We start from the raw sequence: 5000 nt of genomic DNA on the forward strand, positions 1-5000 counted from the left end.
TTTTAGCGATACTTAACAAGAAAATCAATGGGTAAAAAAGACAAATACTGAACAAGTCACTGTTACCAAACGCAAGAAAAGTGACTTGTGCGTGTGCGCATGCGCGCGCGCGTGTGTGTTCTAAAGTGTTTGAAAACGGTTGTATTTTAATTTAAGGTTTTTTTTAAATACGATGTCGTCAAAGTTAAATTTCGTAATCGTAAACGCCACCTTTTCGGAAATCATCGAAGTTTGAATAATGTTTTTAACCGGTAAAATAGGGCCAAAATTGAAAAAGAAAAAAAAACGGAACTTGGCAGGCATAAGTCGACTTAATGTATACTTTCTACACATGCGCCATTATACATTTATACCTTTAATTGCGTTAATTTTTAAAGGTTTGATATCTATGTGTCCTTAGGTCAGATCGTGGTGAATACCGCTGGAGAGCTAATTGTTTTTTGGTTTCGATTCTAGGTGATGACTCCCAAATTATATATATATATATATATATATATATATATATATATATATATATATATATATATATATATATATATATATATATATACTTTTGAAATCACTATTACATATTGGATACAATATAATAATCAATAGAGCATTAGCTCTATAATAATAAATATGAAATCTGCATGAATTAAAATATCATATTTAATCGTATATTATATTTTTATATAGGGGGTTTGGACCTGTGAAATAGATTCGATTTGGTCTTTAACCAGTAAAAATAGCTTTTAAGAAGTTGCAAGAAATTGAAACTTGGCAAATATAAGTTAACTAAAAGTGCTCTTCTACACATGTGCAAATATACATTTAACAGTTAAAAATTATTTTTTAACTTTTTTATATTCATACGGACGTCACTTAGAGAATAACAACTAAAGCTAGATAGCTTTATTTTGGTTTCATTTCTAGCTTATTGCGCTCAAATCATGTTTTTTTTTTGTTTTTGTTTTTGTTTTAACTTTTGAAACCATTACTATATATTGGGTACACTGTAATAATCCATAGAAAATTGACTCTATAATAATAAATACGAAATTTGCATAAATTAAAATGTCCTATTTAAGCATATTTTACGCCGGGTGGCGTGCTAGTATTGAAATAAAAACGTTTTCAAAGACTTTTAAACACAGAAAAAATATGTAGGTAGGTAAAAAAAAAAAGTAACTTTTCTTGCTTTTGGCAACAGCTAGTTGGTCAATATTTGTTTGTTGTTGTTGTTTTTTTTTATCTCTCCTTTTTTTTCTTGTTAACTATACTGCACAATTGCCGTTGATTTTAAAGATAAATAATCAGAAAATTCAAAAAATTATATTGCTTTACCTACTCTTTTGTGAACTATTTGCATAAAAAAATTAAATTAATATTTGATATAAGTTATAAAACTTTAGGGTTTGTTTTACAATCACCAAAAATTCGAAAAAGTGGTCAAAAATTCAAATACATAACAAATAAATGTTTTCATAGGCAAGATAAGTTGGCCCTTCTACACTATTAGGACGAGATTTCGTAGTCGATAAATGGAGTTTTTAGATAAAAACAATGGTTTCAACTGATTTATTTATTTATTTATTTATTTATTTTGTCAATTCTAATAAATTACACTGGTAGCTTCCAAATTATGCAGTCGGAATTACCTGAATATTACTGAATTATTAATAAAAACAACTTTAATCGTGGAACCAGGTGAAAAATTGCCGCCATCTTGTTTAAATCGAAACGGAAAATAACCTCCCTTTTGAACTTTTTCTGTGTTTTACGATTGTTGTCATCAAATTCTATTTTTTATTTTCTTTAATAAATAATTTTCTATCTTATCAATTTTCGTAATTTCTGGACATAATCATCTTAAAAATATGAGGAATACGTAGATACCATTGTTTTTTAATGTGAAATTTAGTATTACGATTTCTGAAATCTCGTCCTAATAGTGTAGAAGCGCCGATAAGTTATTCTTCTACCTATCTGGGACAGTTTTTAGTGGTTTTGCTAACTTTAAAACGTTTAATTGGTTTGAAAAACAGTGACTAGTGTTTACGTGAGAACAAGAAAAATGGTCGCGAGTTGGTTCGTAAAATTCAAAGTTTTGAAAATGATTTAAAACTAAAAATATTATACAAAGCACTGTTAAAAATTCATTCAATATATGTCACGGTAACATAGATTGGGTGGGGTTTTAACAGTATTCTGTATAGTTGTTTAGTTTTAAGTCGTTTTCAAGAGTTTAAATTTTTTAACACTTTTTCGGATCTTTTTGGGTTATAAAAGAAACCCAACCTTTAAATTTCGCGTAAATAACCAGTCTGAGTGAAGTAACCATCTTGTTTAATGTAAACATGTTATTAAATGAAGATGGTTTCCTTAGCTCAGAACTGGTATTTATACGAATGTTAAAGGTTTATAATTCATATCAAACTAGCAGAGAGATCCGACCTTGCACGGGACTTAATGATGATCAATGACTGTTTCACACTCTCATATTTTAATTGTCATTAAAATTGGTGAAATCGCCCATTTTTCACTCAAATTGATTAATTGCCTGCCCTAATTAGGGTCCCATAGCGATGCCCCTGGAGGAAGCTTGACACGTCTCTCGCAGTTACTTAGTTCAGAATACATCGTAGTCTATATTGCACTGTAGCGAACCTACTGTTGATTTTAGAAAATTATTTTGTTTATATATTATTGCTTGAATTAAAGTTTAAAATGCAAAAGTCAAGTATCATGCTTCAACTGGACTCTAAACAAAAACATTCATTTCAAACGCGCCTTTGTCATATCAAAGAACCTACACTGTTGATTTTATTTGCCTAACATTAGTGGTTGTGCAGTGATAATGGCTTGAATTTACATTTAAAAAGAAAAAGTCAAATATCATTGTGAAATTGTGCTTTAAACAGAAAAATTTATTTGGAACGCACCCTTGTTATACCAAAGACCTACTGCTGATTTTATATGTTAGGCCTTTCGGCTTGTGCGGTAATATGACTTCTGAAATGCACTTGTGATGTGACGCTGTGTAAGATGTTAAAATTGGTCAAAATCGCCTGCTCTTTCTTTCATCGGATTATTTCAATTATCGATACTTATTGAAGACATTCCGATACAAAACCTATCTAAAGACACTTCCGGGCAGGTAAAGTACTTTCGTGTGAAACTTCATAAAAATCGGCTCAGCCGTTTTTGAGTCCATAGAGAACGAAGTCACACACACACACACACACACACACACACACACACACACACACACACACACACACACACACATTTCCTTTTATATAATAGTAGAGATATGAATTATTTTTACGCGCATATGTCACAAATGATTAGGTAACATGAGACAAATTATTTTCCAATAATTTCCTGGCAGCATTTCTTTAGCAATAATTCATGTTTGTAATAGTAATAATCATTGAAAAATGAACCTTTCTTTCTTTTTCCTTTTTTTTTTTTTTTCAATTTTCTTATCATTTTCTTCTAACTGGGGATGAGGCATCCTACCAGATGCCAAACATTCACATGCTATCTCATAAATTTCAACCGAGAGATATTTTTAAGGTTCTAACCTTCCCTTTAAATGCAATTGTTTGTATCTCTCTTGCACGTGATTCACTGGGTATATTTGTTGGGTAGTTTTTGAAATTCTTTTTTTAAGAGTCTGCTTGCTCCTATAATTACTGGAATGATGGAGGTTCTCCTAAGATTCCGGTTTCTTTTCATGCCGTACATAAGACCTTGATATTTCTATTATCTTTTCCCTCTCAGCTATATTTAATCCAGAATCATTCGGGGAAACTAACTTCTACTAAGGTTACTTCTTTCTCCTTCTTCTCCCTTATCACTATGTCAGATTTCATATTTCAGTTTTTAGGTTCGTAGCTGTAGAAATTGCCCAATTATAGTGGATGGTGTATGACTTATTTCCAACTGTTTTTTCTGGTAAACATGTTCCTAGGACTTGTTGCTATATTCGATATTCAACTTTTTACAGATCATCCAGTAGAGATATTTACACACTTCATTGTGTGGTATTGTATAGTAGCCATACCCTAACAGAAACTTACAGCTGGATGTCAGGTAGCACACTCTCTATTTTTGTGTGGCAGAACCTGCTGAGATCACTCATCTTTTTAAAAGCATCACCAAACCTTGATCTTGGGCAGCCATGATAATCCTCTCCTGATCACAGTGAAGCCAGTCCATTGAGCTTTCCGTATCTATTATTCAGTGTGAATTCGTCCAGAAAATACTTGGATTCTTACAATATAGTTCCTAATATTATAGCTATTTTTCTGAACACCACTGACCCTTTTGTCTATAACACATTCTGTTTATCACTAATTTTTCTAATGAATACTTTCCAACATGATAAGCACTAGCTGATGTGCTCATTAATATTCAAGAATACATTCATCTTCAAATTTTACAGGCTGGAACGATAAAATTGTCACTCTGGAAAAGACGACATGATTCCATTTCCGTTTGATGAAAATCAGTTTTCTTTTTTTGGTGCAGACCATCTACTAGTTTGCCAATTGTGTACAAATCCCAAGAGCGATAGGTACCTTCTATCCGTCTGAAAGTGACACAATGTTCAATGAGCGAGATCGGAGATGCGCTGCTGTAAAACTCATGCTCTCTACCGATCAAAGTTATGACAACAGGACCATTGCCAGCACCTTCAAAATGCATCGCTAGATTGCCACGAATAACAGAGACGTGCCCAGGGTGATGAAAACAAAGTTTCCAGCCACGGTTATGGTCTTTCGTGTGGTTTCAAGTGAGGGCTTCATCATGCTACCTCACATCTTCAAAGTCGACTTGAAAGTTAACACCAAAGTGTTTCTGGATGTGCTGAAGAGTATGGTGATCCTCTGGTGCAATCAGGTGGCCATTGGCAGACCCTGGGTGTAGCAGCAGAAATTGGTGCCAGCCCACAAGTCCAAAGAGACCCAGACTTGACTTCAGAAAGAGTGCTACGACCCTTCTCTCACTGC

The 5000-nt window shown here is 32.9% G+C and overlaps 2 protein-coding genes across 2 annotated transcripts in view; one reads left to right on the forward strand and one right to left on the reverse strand.

Moving 5' to 3' along the window:
- The window catches only part of LOC145260454 (uncharacterized), a 92021-nt gene that overhangs the window by 63819 nt on the left and 23202 nt on the right, over positions 1 to 5000 (reverse strand). The gene's annotated exons all lie outside the window — the stretch shown is intronic.
- LOC145260453 (proton-coupled folate transporter-like) overlaps positions 1 to 5000 on the forward strand; it is a 43768-nt gene that overhangs the window by 184 nt on the left and 38584 nt on the right. The gene's annotated exons all lie outside the window — the stretch shown is intronic.

Source organism: Euprymna scolopes, chromosome 36, assembly GCF_053919585.1.
Source record: "Euprymna scolopes isolate OS-2025 chromosome 36, ASM5391958v1, whole genome shotgun sequence".
In the NCBI taxonomy this organism is placed as follows: Eukaryota; Metazoa; Mollusca; class Cephalopoda; order Sepiida; family Sepiolidae; genus Euprymna; species Euprymna scolopes.